Source organism: Grampus griseus (assembly GCF_964374135.1).
Source record: "Grampus griseus genome assembly, chromosome: 1".
NCBI classification, from domain to species: domain Eukaryota; kingdom Metazoa; phylum Chordata; class Mammalia; order Artiodactyla; family Delphinidae; genus Grampus; species Grampus griseus.
This window is the reverse complement of record NC_139017.1, coordinates 111,469,055-111,490,388: the sequence shown is the minus strand read 5'-3', so window position 1 is coordinate 111,490,388 and position 21,334 is coordinate 111,469,055.

Genomic DNA, 21,334 nt, shown 5'->3' with positions numbered 1-21,334 from the left:
TATGGTGTGAGGAGGTATTCTAATTTCATTCTTTTACATGTAGTTGTCCAGTTTTCCCAGCACCACTTATTGAAGAGGCTGCCTTTCTCCATTGTGTATTCTTGCCTCCTTTGTCAAAGAAAAGGTCACCTTCTGTGTGTGGGTTTATATCTGGGATTTCTGTCCTGTTCCACTGATCTATATTTCTGTTTTTGTGCCAGTACCATACTGTCTTGATTACTGTAGCTTTGTAGTATAGTCTGAAGTCTGGGAGCCTGATTACTTCAGCTCCATTTTTCTTCTCAAGATTGATTTGGCTATTTGGGGTCTTTTGTGTTTCCACAGAAACTGTGAATTTTTTTGTTCTAGTTCTGTGAAAAATGTCATTGGTAGTTTTATAGGGATTGCATTGAATCTGTAGATTGCCTTGGGTATTATAGTCATTTTCACAATAGTGATTCTTCCAATCCAAGAACATGGTATATCTCTCCAACCTTTTGTATCGTGTTTAATTTCTTTCATCGGTGTCTTATAGTCTTCTGCAAACAGGTCTTCTGTCTCCTTAGGTAGCTTTATTCCTAGGTATTTTATTCTTTTAGCTGAAATGGTAAATGGGAGTGTTTCGTTAATTTCTCTTTCATATTTCACATCATTAGTGTATAGGAATGCCAGAGATTTCTGTGCATTAATTTTGTATCCTGCTACTTTACCAAGTTCATTGATTTGTTCTAGTAGTTTTCTGGTAGCATCTTTAGGATTCTCTATGCATAATATCATCATAATATCATCATAATGTCATCTGCAAACAGTGACAGTTTTACTTCTTCTTTTCTGATTTGGATTCCTTTTATTTCTTTTTCTTCTCTCAATACTTTGGCTAAAACTTCCAAAACTATGTTGAATAATAGTGGTGAGAGTGGGCAACCTTGTCTTGTTCCTGATCTTGGTGGAAATGGTTTCGGTTTTTCACCACTGAGAACGATGTTGGCTGTTAGTTTATCATATATGGCCTTTATTATGTTGAGGTAAGTTCCCTTTATGCCAACTTTCTGGATGGTTTTTATCATAAATGGGTGTTGAATTTTGTCTAAAGCTTTTTCTGCATCTATTGAGATGATCATATGGTTTTATCTTTCAATTTGTTAATATAGTGTATCACATTGATTGATTTGCATATATTGAAGAATCCTTGCATTCCTGGGAAATATCCCAGTTGATCACAGTGTATGATCCTTTTAATGTGCTGTTGGATTCTATTTGCTGGTATTTCATTGAGAATTTTTGCACCTATGTTCATCAGTGATATTGGTCCATAGTTTTCTTTTCTTTTTTGATTACATCATTGTCCGGTTTTGGTATCAGGGTTAAAGAGGCCTCATAGAATGAGTCTGGGACTGTTCCTCCCTCTGCTATATTTTGGAAGAGTTTGAGAAGTATAGGTGTTAGCTTTTCTCTAAATGTTTAATAGAATTCTCCTGTGAAGCCATCTGGTCCTGGGCTTTTGCTTGTTGGAAGATTATAATCACAGTTTCAATTTCAGTGCTTGTGATTGGTCAGTCTATATTTTCTTTTTTTTTCTGGTTCAGTCTCAGGAGGTTGAGATAAATTCTCAAGAATTTGTCCATTTCTTCCAGGTTGTCCATTTTATTGGCATATAGTTGCTTGTAGTAGTCTCACAAGATCCTTTGTATTTCTGCAGTGTCAGTTGATACTTCTTCATGTTCATTTCTAATTCTGTTGATTTGAGTCTTCTCCCTTTTTTTCTTGATGAATGTGGCTGATGGTTTATCAAGTTTGTTTATCTTCTCAAAGAACCAGCTTTTAGTTTTATTGATCTTTGTTATTGTTTCCTTCATTTCTTTTTCATTTATTTCTGATCTGATCTTTATGATTTCTTCCCTTCTGCTAACTTTGGGGATTTTTGTTCTTCTTTCTCTAACTGCTTTAGGTGTAAGGTTAGGTTGTTTATGTGAGATGTTTCTTGTTTCTTGAGGTATTATTTTATTGCAATAAACTTCCCTCTTAGAACTGCTTTTGCTGTGTCCCATAGGTTTTAGGTCATCGTGTTTTCATTGTTATTTGTTTCTAGGTATATTTTGATTTCCTCTTTGATTTCTTCTGTCATATCTTGGCTATTTAGTAGTGTATTGTTTAGCTTCCATGTGTTTGTATTTTTGTTTTTTCCTGTAATTGATATCTAGTCTCATAGCATTGTGGTCAGAAAAGATACTTGATACGATTTCAATTTTCTTAAATTTACCAAGGCTTGATTTGTAACCCATGATATGATATATCCTGGAGAATGTTCCATGAGCAGTTGAGAGAAAGTGTGTTCTGTTGTTTTTGGATGGAATGTCCTATAAATATCAAGTAAGTCTGTCTTGTTTAATGTGTCCTTTAAAGCTTGTGTTTTCTTATTTATTTTCATGTTGGATGATCTGTCTCTTGGTGAAAGTAAGGTGATAAATTCTTCTACTATGAATGTGTTACTGTCAATTTCCCCTTTTATGGCTGTTAGCATTTGCCTTATGTATTGAGGTGTTCCTATGTTGGGTTCATAAATATTTACAATTGTTATATCTTCTTCTTGGATTGATCCCTTGATTATTAATGTAGTGTCCTTTGTCTCTTGTAACAGTCTTTATTTTAAAGTCTATTTTGTCTGATATGAGGATGAATACTTCAGCTTTCTTTTGATTTCCATTTGCATGGAATATCTTTCTCCATCCCCTCACTTTCAGTCTGTATGTGTCCCTAGGTCTGAAGTGGGTCTCTTGTAGACAGCACGTATATGGGTCTTGTTTTTGTAGCCACTCAGCCAGTCTATGTCTTTTGGTTAGAGCATTTAATCCATTTACATTTAAGGTAATTATCAATATGTATGTTCCTATTACCATTTTCTTAATTGTTTTGGGTTTGTTATTATAGGTCTTTTCCTTCTCTTTTGTTTCCTGCCTAGAGTAGTTCCTTCAGCATTTGTTGTAAAGCTGGTTTGATGGTGCTGAATTCTCGTAGCTTTTGCATGTCTGTAAAGCTTTTAATTTCTCCATTGAATCTGAATGAGATTCTTGCTGGGTGGAGTAATCTTCATTGTAAGTTATTCCCTTTTATCGCTTTAAATATTTCCTGCCACTGCCTTCTGGCTTGTAGAGTTTCTGCTGAAAGATCAGCTGTTAACCTTATGGGGATTTCCTTGTATATTATCTGTTGATTTTCCCTTGCTGCTTTTAATAATTTTTCTTTGTATTTAATTTTTGATAGTTTGATTTATATGTATCTTGGCATGTTTCTCCTTGGAGTTATCCTGTTTCAGACTCTCTGAGGTTCCTGGACTTGATTGAATATTTCCTTTCCCATATTAGGGAAGTTTTCAACTATAATCTCTTCAAATATTTTCGCAGACACTTTCTTTTTCTTTTATTCTTTTGGAAACCCTTAAATTTGAATGTTGATGCATTTAATGTTGTCCCAGAGGTCTCTGAGACTGTCCACAATTCTTTTCATTCTTTTTTCTTTATTCTCCTCTGTGGTAATTATTTCCACTATTTTATCTTCCAGGTCACTTATTCGTTCTTCGTTTGCTCTTTAGTTCTTCTAGGTCTTTGTTAAACGTTTCTTGTATTTTCTCCATTTTATTTCCAAGATTTTGTATCAACTTTACTATCATTACTCTGAATTCTTTTTCAGGTAGCCTGCCTATTTCCTCTTCATTTGTTTGGTCTGGTGGGTTTTTACTTTGTTCCTCCATCATCTAAGTATTTCTCAGTCTTCTCATTTTGCTTAACTTACTGTGTTTGTGGTCTCATTTTCGCAGGCTACAGGTTCATAGTTCCTGTTGTTTTTGGTGTCTTCCCCCAGTGTGTAAGTTTGGTTCAATGGGTTGTTTAGGCTTCCTGGTGGAGGGTATTGGTGCCTGTATTCTGGTAGATGAGGCTAGATCTTTTCTTTCTGGTGGGCAGGACCACCTCTGGTGGTGCGTTTTGGTGTGTCTGTGAACTTATTATGATTTTAGGCTGCCTATCTGCTAATGGGTAGGGTTGTGTTTCTGTCTTGCTAGTTGTGTGGCATGCGGTGTCCAGCACTGTAGTTTGCTGGTTGTTGAGTGGAGTTGGGTCTTAGCATTGAGATGGAGATCTCTGGGAGAGCTTTCACCATTTGATATTATGTGGGGACAGGAGGTTTCTGGTGGTCCAATGTTGTGGACTTGGCTCTCCCACCTCAGATGCTCAGCCTGACACCTGGCTGGTACACCAAGACCCTGTCAGCCACATGGCCAGGTAAGTGGGGAGTTTCTTGCCTTTTGGGAAGTCTGAGGTATTCTGCCAGTGTTCAGTAAGAGTTGTTCCACAAGTAGATGAATTCTTGATGTATTTGTGGGGAGGAACGTAATCTCCACGTCTTACTCCTCCACCATCTTGAAGGTCCTCCAGTGGTGGTCAGTTCTTATCATGAAGTCCTACTCTGACATGTTGACCTCCAAATGGAAAAATCCTTTCCTTGTGTGAATAAAGGTGGCCTTCAAGTTCAGGTCAGGGAACTTGTGAAGGAAAGACAGAAAAACACATTGTGCAAACCACAGGAATACATTCAGTGGGTTTCAAAAGATTCAAATGCAGATTAGAGTAAAGTTTCCACCATTAAACTGGGTTTTCCCCCTCTGTGATTATTCCTTCTAGTCAGTGTAATCTAAAGGTTTTTTGTCATGCTGGTGGACTCAAATCATCTGATGATGGGAAAATCAAAGCTTTATCTTCTGGAACATTATGTAAAACTTCTCTGGAAACGGATAACATCTTTGCTTCCTCCTAAGTGAAATGCAGCATTTTAAAATCAGAAGTCCACATGCAGATCAAGAAACCCTGTCATATATGGCACTTTTTAATCAAAACCTCCAAAAGCAAGGTCTCCTTACGACAAACCAAGGATTCAAGCAAAATGCCATGTTGCTACCAGAGACCTGGAGATAAACAAGAAGTTTTTTCAGTACAATTAAATAACAACTCACAAACCTCAGAGCAACTGTTTTTCAAGAAACATTTGGAAGCTCTAGGAGAGTGCTTATCTCATTCTGGGAAGCTCACTGGACCCATCGGCTCTTGCTCCCAATAAATGATGCTGGGAGTTTGTCTGGCCCAAGGTGGCCATTCATGGTTTCACATCAGCATGATCTCAGGCAAAAACCTCCTTATTTTTCCATTTTGTCTTTAAGTTACTTGTTGAAACAACTGGCCCATGGTCCCCAGGATGGTCGTGGCTTCAGCTGGTGGCACCCCTCCAGAGCCGGCAGCACAGTGAGGCTGCCCTACCCGGGAGCTCCAGGACAGCTCAGTGACAGCAGAGGGGGAAGACTGCAAGCCATAGACTTCAAACTGTATGACCATTCATAATATAGTGACATTCACAAAAACAATGAATTTCAGAATAGTAATTTATATGAGGGGAGGTTAATGAGTGCCTTTTTAAATAGGTGGTGTTTGTGGTAACATGAAGGTTTTTAAGTGTATTCAAGTGCAAATACTAAGTTGTGTTCTTTAAAAGAATGAAACCTCATTTGGAAACTAATCAAGAATTCAGTATTTTAAAGGTATATGGTTTAAAATATCTGAACCATAAGTATTTAAAAATATGATACCACTCTTGTATAGTAAACTTTTTTCATCCAGTTAATATGTGCAAGTATGTTAAGAGCATACAGACTTCATATTTTCAAGGCTCACTTTGACAAGTCATAATCATTGCTGAATATTACTGATACTAGCACTTGTTAAGAGTGATCAAACATTTAATAGTTTGCTCTTTATCTTCCTAGAACTGAAGGAAAACAGAGAGATTGTAAATGCCTGGCCTGTTCTGGTCAAGTTTTATAATTCATTTATTATGAAAAATAGATTGAGACAATGGAGTTGTCATATGTTAACATGTTAGTCTCCAAGATCCAGTTAATGTTTAATAACGTTTACATCCTGATGTGAAAGGGCATGGATTAACCTGATAATATCTAATGGCTGCTAAGGTCTGGTACTTTTGTAATGGTTTCAAAGGAAGTAGATCAAAGAGGAATCCTTTAATAGAGTACTTCACACATTAATATCTTTGGAGAAACCAGTTCAATTGACTACATTTTGTAGAAAAATCCTTGAATTCATCTAAGAAACTGAGGTAACCCCTTCTGTTGTTCAAATACAACAAGGATCTAAATGAGATCAAGAATGTGTGTATTTTGCCAATTTTACATGGGAGTGTATTAATATTCTCAATTCTTGAGGGCTCTAAGACTTGTTTATGTAAAATGATGTTAGATAAAAATTTTAAAATAATAGACTTATGGAGACTTTTGTAATTAAAAAGGTATTTTTTGGCATATATTAACTCATTTTATCTCACAATAGCCTTATATTATTGGAAAAGTGAATATTATTTCTGATAATAAAGATTATTTGTAATTTAGGAAAACAAGTAATTTCTCTCAAATCCAAAAGCTAATAAATGAAGGGCCAGGATTAGAACCCAATCAAGTTTTCTGACATTCAGGCCAATATATTCACCACTAAACTATATTATTAGAATTCAAAACAAATGAGAGCATGTCATAGTTAATGACCTTGATCTTTAATTTTTTCATCTGTAAAATGAGGTTAATATTAACTCTCCTATCCACTTCATAAGTGCTAATTAAATTATGTGATAAATCCCAAACTATTTGAATTACTATTTCACAAAGCAGTTTATGGATTATTTATTTATGGAGGCTCCTTTTAATCTCCAGAGGTCAGTTTTCCTCCAAATGAATCATGTACAATTTTGAAATTTGAGCAGGGGGTAACAGTTTCCATGCTCATGTTCTACATACAATAAATACTCTTTCATTTATTACTGAACAGAACTCAGTTCTGATTACCTGATGCACTTAAAGCCAATCTACTGACACCAGGTTTTGGTGAAGGAAAGTACAACATTTATTGCAGGATGCAAGCAAGGAGAATGGGCAGCTAATACCCAAAAGACCTGAAGTCCCCAATAGCTTTTAGGAAAGAGTCAGAAGGCATTCCTTTGGCTCGAGGAAAATGGGTGATAAGTTGGGGGAGGGGGGGAATTTCCTGTGTTGCAAAGTATGTTCTGTGGAGAAAACCTTCTGTACTTCCCATTCCAGGCTACCTTGCCAGTCTTGACAAGAAGAGGTAACAAGAATATCTTTTAATTCTTAAGATCTGTGATAAGTATTTTCCCCTGGAGCTCTAGATATGTTTACTTTAATAATATAAATTCCATCATTTAGAATAAACCTAAAACTTTCTAAGACTTCTGCAAACTCTTGAAAAATCATTGCTCTGGCTCCTGGGACTATACAAATTTCATCCTGTGTCAACCTTAATACAGAACTTTACTGCTTTTAAAATAAAGCCAATTAGTCAAGAATTTAAGAAAATTTACTAGAATTAGCAAATTGAATAAAAGATTTGGGGGTTACTGAGATAAATCATACAATGCTGCAAGTCTTCCCTCAATCTCTTCTTTTTCTTCTCTTCCTCCTTTCATTATCCAGTTTTTTTTTTCTTGTTCATCCATTTGTGGTCTTACTCATCTTCTGTTATTTGAATGCACTTGAGGTCTCATCTCCACCCTGCTGGCTCAATGGAAACAATATTTCTTTCAAACAATCACAGGGTTCTCACGGAGAAATTCAAATGGAATTTTTTTTCTTCTGATCATAACTTAGTCATATAACTAAAATCTAATTAGGACATTGAGAGCATAAAGCAGCACAAATGTTTTGTACCTTATGGAAAAGAGCAAAATGGAACACAAATATGGATGTAGGATTTTTCCCCTTGTTCAAAGAGGTGTTATTAGAAGCATAGAACTGAACTATTGGAAGAAGCAGCAGCAATAGGAGACAGCTACAGAGGGCTAATCCAGACTGGTTTATCCTGATGTGACAACCAGGAAATCAGGGCTTATGAGTCCAGCAGGAAGGGAAGAGAACAACAGCTTCCTTTCCTGGCTGTTGGGCCCCAATGCAGATATCAACAACAGAAGGAGACTCACTGCATGTGCTGTAGCACAGAGCCAGAACTTTTATGTGATCTGGTGATTGAGTTACAGTTCCAGGAGTGGGGAAGAAGAAGACTACTATGTATCAAATTGGAGGATTACATCCAGCAATAAACATGGCATAGTCCCTGGGTAATTCCTGAATTAGTCAGAGGTAATTTGAATGTGAGCTGGGGTTTGCACAATGCTGTCCATGAGAGCTAAGCCTGAAAAATGCCACTGTGCCACTGCTTTTGTGACTTGACCCCACTTCTCAGTTTGATGTAGTGTGAACAAACATGGGTTACACTTGCATTGTACCTAGGTAACAATTAGCCAAAGACCTCCTGCTCATTTCAATAAAACCTGTGCTTTCTTTCAGGGATCACAAGTGAATATGAACGCTGAAACTATGTTTTTCCTAGAAGAGTTCAAACTTTACTTGACTGTGATTTTTTTTTTTTTTTTTAAGTCTCACAGTCTGGGTATCTTTGTTTAACGGTCACAACAGGAAGGGATATTTAAGATAATAGAGAAGGTCAAAAGAGTGCGAAATATTTGGGAAAGTTTGGTTGTATTTCCATTCCCACTATCTCCCTCTGTTACTACCTATATATTTCTTGAGGATTAACGTTTTAAAATTGGCACCGGGAACTTTGTAATTATAGTGAAACTAGTGGCTGGGGACTAATTATTCAGTTTATATGCACTACTTGCCCCTGCCCCCCTCTCCTGTCACACCTCAATAATTCTCTTTGCAATTTTTTAGTATTTATTTTAGCTTTCATTATTATATGTATGACATTTGCTAAATATAATAAGTCTCATAGCTAATACTTTTGGATATTTATCAGGTTCTAGGTGATTTACATACCTTCTACCTTTTAATCATTCGAGGAACTCTTGAAGTAGTTATATTACTACACTACTTTGTAGTTCAGACCTAAGAAAGGTTAAGTAAGTTTTCCAATCTCCTATAGGCAGTAAATGCCAGTGCTAAGATTTTAAACACAGGTTTATCTGACACTAAAGACTATTACTATTATGCTATATAGCTTCTTCAACTTCAGTAATAGGAATTCAATTGTGGAGAAATGGTCAAAGAAATTATTTTTCATATTAACAGCTGTGGTGGTTTTCTAATTTACCCACTTGAATAAGCTGGAACCTCAGATCCCCAAATCCCTTTCCTATGAGGTTGGCGAAAAGAGACATGTAATATTTGAAAAGTAGAAGAAAAGAAGTAGCCACAGTTCTTCGAAGGTCAGTGTGGTTAAATTCTGTGAGAGACAGATGCAGAGGGGCTGGCAGGTTAGCTTGCCCTCGTTTTCTCCAGTCTGTATCTAGCTGTTCTCCGGACTGCTTGGCATTTTCTAGGAGCAACAAGGATTGGAGTGGGGAGAATGGCTGCGGTATTGTGAGTAAGGGGCAGTGAGTAGAGGGTAGGCCAGGGACATAAAAGGAGACCATTTTATAGGACCTTGTAAGGATTTTGGTTTTTGCTGAAAATGAAATGAGAAACCATGGGTCATGGTGGGGTTTGGCTGAGCTTTGCAGAGCATCAGTGTGATCCTGCTCACCTTTTAAAGAGCTCACCCTGGCTCTTGTGATAAACAAAGCTGGGATCACAAGTAAGGCTGGAGGAACCACTTAATATTGTGAATGGTCTGCATATAGGTGGTATATAAAGTCAATGGACAGGATGTGCTCACTGAGAGAATGAGTATCAGTAAAGATGTGAGGAGGTGGGAAGACAGAGGCCTAGGGCACTTAAATTGTTAAGCAGTAAAGAGGACAAGGAGGAAGAACCAGCAAATTTGATGAGGGAACATTCTATGAAGTAGGAGAACAAAGAAAATATAACTTTCTGGATGCCAAGTAAAAAGTATTATATGAAAGAAGGAGTGCTCAGCTTTGTTAAATGTTGCCAATAACTCAAGTAAGAAGAGTAACAAGAATTGACTGAAAATTAATCAGTTGCTTTTATTAAAAAAAAGAACCTAAATGATAAAAACTACAAGAATGAGACAAGATTTAACAAACAATATCACTACATTTTCTTAGAACGCCCCTATTCCCCCTCTCTACTGAAACCTCTATTCATCTGGAGATACCAATTCACAGAGGGTATACCTAAAAAGCCTTTCCAACTCCTGTTGGTACTGTAGATTAATTCCACCACTCTGTGTTCTCTCAGCATTTTCTTCGTATCTCCACTGTGATATTTGCTAAAGGGAATTACAATAAACTTTGAAAATATTTTTTTCTCCTTTTACAGAATGTGATCTTCTAAGAAGCATGGACTATATCTTATCTTTAGATTCTCAGAGCCTGTCACATAAAAGGGTGACTAGATAAATAAATATATTTATATGTGAAGGGAATGTTCAATGGAAAAAACATTTCTTGAGCAACAAATATATGCCAGATGTCTTACAAGGAGGTTGATATTTTCACAGCAAGTTATTCTATATGATTAGACTTATCCATCTAATCAATTAGTTTAACTCACATTTTACAAATTAAGAAGATCTGGTTCATAGTGTTAAACACTCACACTCACAAACACACACAGTGATACATATACTCATGGTAGAACTGGAATCTGAACCAGGATCTTACCTCAAGATTCATGACATTTCCCTTAAATTACAGAGAATAAATAAGTAAATGAACCAAGAAATAAATATGCAGTACTTTCCCTTCTTGAATAAATGGCTACCTTTCCTAAGGGTGCTATATACCAGCTCAGTCCCTCGATAGACATGGAGATATCACCTTGGTCATATTCATCATCTGCAGCAACGTTAACCTCCTCCTCAAAATTCTAACCTTCATATTTGTTTATGCTAAATGCTTTACAATAGATATTTCAAAAAAGTAAAAGGAATCATACCTCAACTTTCTTTCCTTTGTCAAGTCAGCCTGCAATTTAAATATCTTTGACTATTCTACTTTGCTTCCCAACAGTATTTATACTCATATAGAAATAGCCTAGATTTCTTATATTTGCACTTCCTTCCATCTTGGATGCTGTGATGAACCACATAGTTCGCCCTCAGGAATAAAGACTTATTCCCTCAGCTACTGAGAAGGCTGCAGATGAAAGCCCTCAGGTGACAGCCTCTTACAAGGGCTGTCTAGGCCGCAGAGATCTGCCTTGTCCAAGGTCATACCCCCTTCCCAGAGTTTTATCCAGTGATTGACTGACTGATGGGGAGGTGTAAAGGCCCCACCTTCCTGCTTGAACACCAGACAACCCTGAATCGCCATCACATCTTTGGAACTTCCAAAAGGACAGATCCATATGTCGAGACTGCATTGTAGTTTTCTTTCTCCTTCTATTCAGTCCTGCTCCCTTCCCTTCCCTTCTGCAAGGCAGTCCCTAATAGGCCTCCTATTTGTTAATCTCTATCTTGAAGACTCATTCCCAGGAAACTCAACCTGCAACGCTGTGAGTTTAAATGCTTTCACTACATTTCAGTGTTTTCAGTCTCAGACAGTTTTTGTGAAATAGTGAAATCAGAGTACATGTGCTGAAACTCCATGTCTACTATCTATTAGCTATGAGACACTGAGTGGGTCACTTAACATCTCTAAGCCTCAGCGTCACCCAGAAAATGGCATTAGTAATCATGAATTTAACGAGAAAATGAAGGTAAAGCACTTAGCATGGTAATTGGCACAAAGGGAGCTCTCAATGTATGAAAAATACTTGTGTTATTATTAAGGAAGACATCACACAGCCTCTGAAATATTGAACCAAAGTCATTGGAGATGGTCTAATCTGACTTAATTTCACAGATGAAAAAGGAGTAAGTAATTTGCTCGGGATGCATAGTTAGTTGGGGCAGAGGTGAAACTAAACTCCAGGTCTCTTGACTCTGTTGCACCCTGCTGACTTTATCTTTTAACCAAACATCATAGAAGTGTAAAAATGGTACTACATAGCAATAGTTGTATTTCATACATTTATGCTTAAGAACAATCAGGTTTCAGAGGAAGTGACTATAATTATCCTTAGGTTATAATTATGAGACTAAAATTCAAGCAAAATTCTTAATTCAAAGAAACTTTTGGAAGCATTTCTATTTTTAGTTGTCTCTGCTTCTGATCCCAATTACATAGGAATGAAAGGCCAGGAGACTTTGGCTAAAATATTTTCTGTATTTCTGAAGCATCTTCAAATTGTGATTTAAATGCACTAAGAACTTATGGTTCTACTGACCATCTTGTTGTCACAAGATAATGGAAGTCTCTCTGCTTCCCAGAGGTAAAACTTTATTTTATTTATTTATTTTGCGTTACGTGGGCCTCTCACTGTTGTGGCCTCTCCTGTTGCGGAGCACAGGCTCCGGACGCGCAGGCTCAGCGGCCATGATTCACGGGCCTAGCCGCTCCGTGTCATGTGGGATCTTCCTGGACCGGGGCACGAATCTGCGACCCCTGCATCGGCAGGCAGATTCTCAACCACTGTGCCACCAGGGAAGCCCAAAACTTATTTTTTTTCCTTTAAAAAATTAAGGCCAAGAAAAATCAGTTTCAAGGAGAAACTTACCAAGTTATATTATCTGGATTTTAAACTGCATAATTGGTGACCATATTACTCAATCCAAGGATTATTTGAGTCACAGTTATGGCATAATAAAGTTTAAATTGTTTCCTTGATTTCTTTCATCAAAACTTAACCAATCAACAGATATTTATTAAGCACCTAGTATAAACTCAGCAATATCTATCCATCCTTATTTCCCAGAGGACTAAAACAAACCTGATCTGTTAAAATGTGAACTCTCACTTTCATATATTTATACAAGACATTTAAAGTGTAAGTTCAAGAGGCAATCACCACAGCATTTGCTTCGTACAAACTTGAAGAATCTACATTTCATTAAAACCCTCATCCCTCCATTAACACTCAGTTAAATAGCATATCTTGATATCTAACAATAATTAAAGGTATAATTGATAAGACACTTACTGAGAGTGACCAAGCATTTAATCTTCTCCTTAATATTTAACACTCATGTTATGTATTGTAGAGCATATATTTTTCCAAATATGTTCAAGTTTTATAATTCAATAAGCAGTAAACATGATTCACATCAAAATAGTGTCACAGGTGAGTGACATTTTGATGCTCTCATTTCTGAACACAGAACAAGAAATATTGACCCTATTACAAAGAATAAATATCAATAAAACAGCAGGTCTCTGATAAACAGATCTTATTACCAGAAGGATCTGCCTATTTACACATCGGTACCGCTGTCTTCATAATATTTTATCCTGTTACATAATTATCAAATAAAACAGTAATTCCAGAATAAGTAATAGCAATCACACAGAGTACTGCATAGTCAAGTATTTTCATCTTGGTTAGAAGACATTAGTACAGAATATCTAACAAAGAATTACTCTGAATTTCTGAACTGTGAACTAATACCAAACTGAAACACCAGTCAGCAGCCAGTGAGAGGTCATTTGTTTCATGATTCTTACATGTTTTTCACTTTAGTAAAAAAAACAAACAAACAAAAAAATTGAACTGTCATTTTTAAGACATGGTGATTTTTCATCTTATCTTTTAGTTTGGGGAAGTTTCCTTTTGTAAAATCAGAAGTTCTTAAAAGAATGAATTCCTCACTCCAACAAGAGGTTCTTTTGCTTTACAGGCAAGTATCTCAGTCTTCTTTTTCTTCCAGTGCTGTGATGGGTACACTAAGAACGGTTTCTTGCCGAGCTGTGCAGCTCCTGCAGATGAGGACAGCAGGAGAACAGGCAGATAGCCAAGACAGCGAGCGAGAGGAACTGAGATCACAGCCAAGGCTGCAGAAGGCGGTCTGCTACATAAAAAGCAGAAAAAGGAAAGATCTTGCTGTGAGCCCTAAGGTTCTCCTTAAAGCCTGCCGGTTTGGGCGCTTGCCTGACCTCAGTTGACCTGGGCTTCTAAAGAACAGGAAAGAGCTTTATTGAAATGCGGTTTTGAGTCACAACTTTGCATCATAATAAGCTTGTAAAGTCTCATTGGTAGACAGAGTATGCAGGTGTGTGGAGATCTCCGGATTGATTGACAGGCCTCTTCCTAGCTGCCATTCAGAAAGAAGATGTTCTTCATTCCCTCATTGGAAGAGATTTTGGCCAGTTTCTCACCAAGCCATTTCCTTTTTTAAACTCTTTTTTTTGTCCTTTAGGATTAGTGCCACTGTTCCTCAGGCTGAGCAAGGTGGAGCATTTCAGTGTCACTCACCAGTCAAACTGTGACAAAAGGCAGCCCCCTCCTGTCAGGATCTTGAGGAGAAGAGGAGGGGGCTCTCAGCAGGAGCTCTCTTTGTAGCACTTAATGCTTTTGGTCCTGAAAGGAAAGAGTGGGAAGGAGCAGGAAATTAGACTTAAGTCACCTCCAAATCAGTGCAGAGTTCAATCCTAGTTGGTGTTTGTTTATAAAATAGCTCTCTAAGTAATTCACACTCTGTTTCCCATTTAACCTCTTGGACACATGGCATTCAGCCTACCGGGGAGATTTTCTGGAGTTGTTCATAAAAGTGCTGAGTCTGACGACGACAGAAAGGAATTTGGGGTCAGAATTACTATTTTAAACTTAGGCCTTCGGGATTTATAAAAGATGTTTCTGATATGCTAAAACAGCTGGAAGAGACTTTGAGATCTGTAGTGGAAGCAAGGGCTTCCTTAATTTGTATTACAGGTGAGGAAAACCAGGCCACGGGAGGCTGGCTGAGTTTGTCCTGCACCTTCAGAACTTGCGATAATATCTTGCAGTCCCTAAGGCTTAGAACTACCGAAGGGGAGAGCAAACCCCTTCATGCTCCCAGACCACTCCCAAGTTGAAGTTGCACTTGATAGGGGTATCCCCTGTCTCTCCCAGTCTCAGTTGTGGGTATTTCAATCTTCACCAGATAAAAAGAGACATTCAAGGCCATTAGCCCATTTTTTTTCTCTTTGAGGGTGGAGCTGGGATTGTCCACTGAGCTATTCTGATGACCCAGAAATTACATGAATTCATTTCTTTCTTTTCATATAAAAGTATTTCTATTCCAGTTTTTCTATGACTCTTTTACAAGAGAAGAGCGGAAGAAAAAAAAAAGTCTAACGTCTTTGCTAGCAGACTCTTCTACGTGCAGTCTTTTATAATCTATCTTGATTCTCAGCCAATATCTTACCTTTTTTGTACTTTATGTCTTTTAATCACCTAGGGAATCTGACTCAGTGTCTGTCCCTCTGGATCACAGGCTACTCCTCCTTCATCTGTGTCTCCCAGGAGGAGAGGGATGGGCTAGAAACCTTTTTTCCTCTGTTGGCTCCTGCCCTGACAATATAACTTCCTTTTCTTCCAGACCTCTTTTGGGATGTTGTTATGCATTCCTGAATTTGATTCTTTAAAAATTTATTTTATGTAACAACAGGAAAATCTCTTAAGCTATCTCATTATCAAAACATATAAAAACTTACCTCATATATATCTGTAAACAAATGCACAGAAATATTTGTTCAAATGTATATAACTACATAAATATATATCATATAATATCATCGAAGAATCTTTTTTTTTCTTTTTTTTTTTTTTACATCTTTATTGGGGTATAATTTCTTTACAATGGTGTGTTAGTTTCTGCTTTATAACCGAAGAATCTTTTTTGTAGGTTTATTTTTTAAAAATTTTAGTGCAATAAATACGAGCCAAAAAAGAAAAAAATGTAATTGAATTCAATAGATCTCTTTAATAGTTTTTCTCTGTGGAGGAGCAGGCAATTATATGATACAATATTTTCTACTTGGGTCATATCAATTGAAAGCCCTTTTTATATAACTATGCTTTGTTGGTCTTGGTATAATCGAGGTCAAATAACAATAGTAATAAAGAAAAGGGAAATAACAATTTACAAATGCATGGTGAAAGTAATTCAAATATGAAAAACGTCGATGGAAGGACTAGGACCAAACCTGGTCCCATTTTAGTCCTTGATTATGGTTTTGACTACAGGCCTCAGAATTGTGGGCAGATTTCTTTTGGGACAGAGACTTTTTCTGCTCACGTTCCAATTTTTTTCCTTTAAAACCTATTTTTCTATTTCCACCTTAGACTCAAATACATTCAGTTTTGCCAGATGCCTGAAGGTTTATATAAAACAATGAATCTGACAAACCATAGTGTGCTTTAAGTTGGCATTTGCAACTTCTCTGACAGTGCCAGGTATAGGGTTATGGTTGAAATATTATGCTCCTTTTTAGTTTTCTACAAAAATACATAAGTGATAAGAAATAAACAGTTTGAGACAGCCATCACAGTAAAAATATCACTTCCTTCTTACATTAGCTGCTTATTCCTTTGATTTATACATTTATCCCTGAATCTCAGTATATGAAATTATAGAAACAGAAATTAAGATCACAACCCTAACTTCTACTTGTTTCAAAGTATCAGCATCTATCCTAATCTGAAACTGTTTGTGTTAATACTTTCTTGTTCTTCTCTCAGTATATCTTAAGCATTTATGGCACCAATAGTGAAAAAAAGATGTATTCTGAAAAATACCAAAGGAACTAAGGGTGAAGGAAAAGAAGCAGTACTCTCACGTTGCATTATGTAAGAGAATGAGGACCACGTTGATAAAATTGACGTTATTACACACAAATCTTTATATTAGAGGCACAGACAATATTTCTGAAGCTATATAAATTCTCATTTTTTACATATGATAAACAGCTATATCATATGATTTAACATATAACATATGGTATGTAACAGTCATGACAAAACAGGGAATTGCAGAGGTTTTCACGTTCTAAGATTGTACCCATCAAACTTCATCAGGCTCCCATGTCATAGTTGTGTCTTCAGCAGCTTTTAACTCACTCTTTCACTTATGCTGTAATTAATTATTAATTGCAAGTTATGTATTAGGACTATAATATATGCTAGGGATTTGATTCCAAGATCTTGCCCTTAAGGAGCTTACAGAGTAATAGAGGAGATATGTGTTAATCAAATAGTCACATGTCAAATGACAATTTGATGAAAGGCTCTGGTGGAAAGGAGCATGGTTGTTGTGTGCCTGATCTAGACTGAAAAAAAAAAATGACACGATAGGATGACAAAGGATTTCTTGAAGAAATCAGAGTTGAGGTGTAATCTAAAGAATGGGAAAGGTTAACTAGGTAATGAGATAGTGACTATCTGTCCAGAAAGAGGAAATAATATGGACAGTGGTCCTTTGGTAAGAGGGAACATGACACATGCATGGAACTTAAGAAGGCTCGTGATGCCGGGACACTTAGACAGAGAGGGAGTTGATGCAGGTGAAGCTTGAGAGTTAAGCAAGAATCTTGCATAACAAAATCACTCATGGTATAGGGTGTGGACAGAGAAGGGCAAGATTACAGTGGAACTAGGGTAGTGATAGTAGAGACTGAGAAGAGGGATCAGATGAAGGATATGTAGGAGCCAAAACTGGCTAAAGTTGGTGGATGGGAGAGAGAGAAGAGCATGGAAAACTCTCAGGTTCCAGGTATGAGTGATTCAGATGCTCAGACGATGGTAAAATGTAGATTACATTGAGAAAGCCAATTCTGAAGGTTACGGTGATGAGTTCAGTTCTGGAAATATTGTGTTAAAGATGGTTAACAGGCTTTGTGATAATGAATCTAAACATCTGGAGAAACTGTGATGCAAATAGATATTTGAAAATTTTAACATATAAATCGTATTTGAAAACTTGAAGAATGGATGAGACTTTCTAGTGAAAGTATGTACAATAAAAATAGTGATGGGCAGGCCAGAATCCTGAGGAATACCAATACGTAGGGAGGAGGTAGAGAAACAGAAGCCTGTGAGGACACATGAAAACACAGTCTTATTTGTAAGAGCCTAACTAGTAAAGGAGAGTGGTGGTGAAAGTCATGGCAGTGAGGAAATAGTGTCAAATGTAGCAGAAGGATCTTTTAAGATCAGGGGATAGAGAATTTAGCAATCAGCAGACCATGTAGTGTTCAGAATGAAAGAAGTAGAGTAATAAAGGCAGAAGTCAGATTACACTTGGAGGGGAAGTGAATGGGAGATGAGAAGGCAGAATGGAGACACATAAGATGAGAGAGTGTGTCGGGTGCGGGATTTAAGGGAGAGTGTGTGGCTGTTAATGATGGGAGTTTTGTATGTATGTTTTGGGAAGGATCTAGTGGAAATAAAAAAAAGTTGAAGTTACAGTAGAAGGGAGATAACTGAAGAAGCAAGGATCTAGAAAACAACAGAGGGGTTTGGGTCAAGGGTTCAAGGAATAGTTTGACCATGAGTAGAACTAAACGTATTTATCCTTTGGGAGCAGAGGAAAAATATTAGATACACATGGATCATTGACAGTTTGCTTTCTCCCTTTCCCTGGCAGTTCTTCCCACTAGGGAGGATTTTCTGCTTAGAAGGGACATGTAGATTTACTAATATTCTATAATACAACAGATTACAGGGGGGAATGTATGGCAATGTGGTGTCATTGAAAGAGCATAAGCTTGGAGTATATAGTTCACAAACGAGATCCCTTATTTCCTATCGTTATGACCATGAACACACACACACACACGCATGCACATGTACACACAGGCATACCCATACACATTTTTTACTTCACAAAGTCTTTGCATCCTGTGTTACTATTCTGTAGGATTATGATACTGTCCTGAGAATTTTGTTGTTTGGGTTAATCAAAATAGTACACATGTTCAATATATCTGCCGACATCAAATCAGGAAAGCAGAAACCACTTGGGATATTTCAAACATAAAGAAATTGAAACAGGAAATTGGTTACACAGTTGCTGGTATAGGTGAGAGGCTGCTAAAGGAACAGTGAGGCAACTTAGAATTTAGACTTAGGAGGCAGCCACCACCGCCTTTATTCCTGAAAGAACAAAAGGACCAGGTGGCACTGCTGGAGCTTGGGGTCAGTGATAAGTTGGTAAAAGGTGAAACCGAGTAGGGCCTGCTCAGTAGTATGTGGAACTCAGAGAGAGGCTGCCTCATGAAACCTGTAATAGCAGCAGAGGCTCAGATGCTGCCAGGACTGCCAAGAAAATGACACTAGGCTTTTAGCAATGCCTCCCATTGACCAAACCTATATGGAAACCAAAGGAAAAGGAAGCCTTGGAAATGTTCCATGTGAAACAAAACACAGCAGCAGAAAGGTAGAGAAAGGATCTGAGAGCAAAATAGATAAATGGCAAATCACAGGCTTGCTAATTTTCTAACAACGTATCTGGCACACACAGAGTAAACGCTTAATAAATGTGATGTTCCTTGGTTATATCAATCTATTTTAATGAACAGAGATGGCAGTAGTTAGCTGAAAGGCATGTAAAATGCAAAGTCAAAAAGTTATTTTACAGTAGCTGTTCATAACAATTGAGTTGACTTTAACTCCTGCTTATACAACATAGCTGAGATAGCTTCTGGTTATTGAAATGTTTGCAAGATTCATTCCATCACAAAGTGGTAAACATATTTGAAGGGAAACTTTCTGAGGACCTGAGGAAATTTTAATCATCTCTTCAATTTTACAAAAACCACTGGCACTGCCTAACGACTCACATTTTATGGCTAAGAAGTAGATGCCTTCTATTCCACTCTTCAGCTCTGGTACCTCATGGTTATTAATATAATCTCATCACTACCAGTGCAACAGGATGTACCACTCAGAGGATCTTGTCTTTGAAGTGAAATGAAACCCTAAAACTTTCATTTGCCTAATGAAAACCTCAGCCAGAAAGTTTCTCCATTTCTGATCACACATGGAGTCTTCTAAGCTCACTTTGGCTTGGAACACCAGATGCTGATCCTGCACGTGGCATCCTCATCCAAATTTGGAGCAGGTGTCAATTATCAGAACAGGAAACAGATATTCAATCCAAAGGAAATTCTCCCCTTGGTTATATAAGGAGGGCAGTTCAGTGCTAAATTATAAAAGGATCCTTATTAGCTTACTGCCTTAAGTACCAATCTGTGTAGGTTTTTGTCTTCTCCTTGGCCTATGACTTCCTGGGAACCTGGGCATAAACATTCGGATCTCACATAAGAAGGCTTTATATAAATATGAATGTGATTTTCCCTAACTCTAAAGGTGGCTTTCATTAAAAAGCAACATTAGACCCACTCTAATAGCCAGCGTAGTATGAAGAAAAATATTCCAAGTAGATCTGAGAAAATGGGTACCGACACAGATGTTTCTGTGTGGGAGCCTCTGCCCTTCCTCCCTTTTCCAAATACACAGCACTGAATGGAGGCTGTCAGGGTCAGGAGAGGAGGAAGTTCTCTGATGCCAGTGCAAAGCAATAATCTTCAAGTGGATGCCAGGCCAACAGGGATATGGTGTTAGTTACAAGGAAGTCAGGAGGCCAGGACTGAGAGTCAAGGAAAGTTAAAAACAAAACCAGTATGAGGGGAAGGGTCACAGAGGGAAGCAAAGGTGAGAGTCAGAAGGAAAACATCTGTAGGCACTGCAAGAGCTAACAGGGAGGGGAAGAGGGACGAGCCCATTTTTTTCTTTGCTTTCTGTTACACATGGCATGGTTTTGATATTCCCCCATTTTCCTTATAATATTCACAACTCAAGCCTGCGAATGTGTGGATACGAGTTAGTGTCTCTAAATTAAGGGTCACTAACCAAATGTTAACACTCACCTACTCCTCAAGTACTATTTCCTTGCTTCTTTTACCAGATGCCCAGCCCTCACCACCAAGTTCAGGGGCTGTGTGGACCTCATGTGTGCAATATTAGGGAGGGAGCACGCTCTAGTCTTCAACTTGCTGCATTACCTTAAGACAAGTAAGAAATTATTTCCCATCATTTTACTCAATAGGATTTGTATTCGCTTACTTTTGTGAGAAATTTGCAGTAAATAAAATGAGTGTTTATTGTTTTTTTTAAAAAAATCTTTTTGCCCTCAGAAATAGAGACACGAGTTATCTTTGTTTCATAACATGTTATCAACATAAGCTCCCTTTTAAAATTCAGTTTTAGTTTTTCTGTTTTTCCCCTGCATCCCTTTTCCTACATTCAACCTCCTCCCTTCCCATAGGCACCCACACTAATGTATTTGATTTCAGTCTTTTGATATGAATGTATCCTTATAAAATAGGTAGCGGTATTAGGGTATTTTTAAATATAAATGCCGTGCTGTAAATTTCTTTCTGTTTCTTCTTTTCTTTCACTCCATAATATGTTTGTAAGTTCTGTGCATTTTGCTATCTGTACATTTATGTATTTATTTTCAACTGTGACATCATACAGTATTTATCTACCACATTTTGGTTATCCATT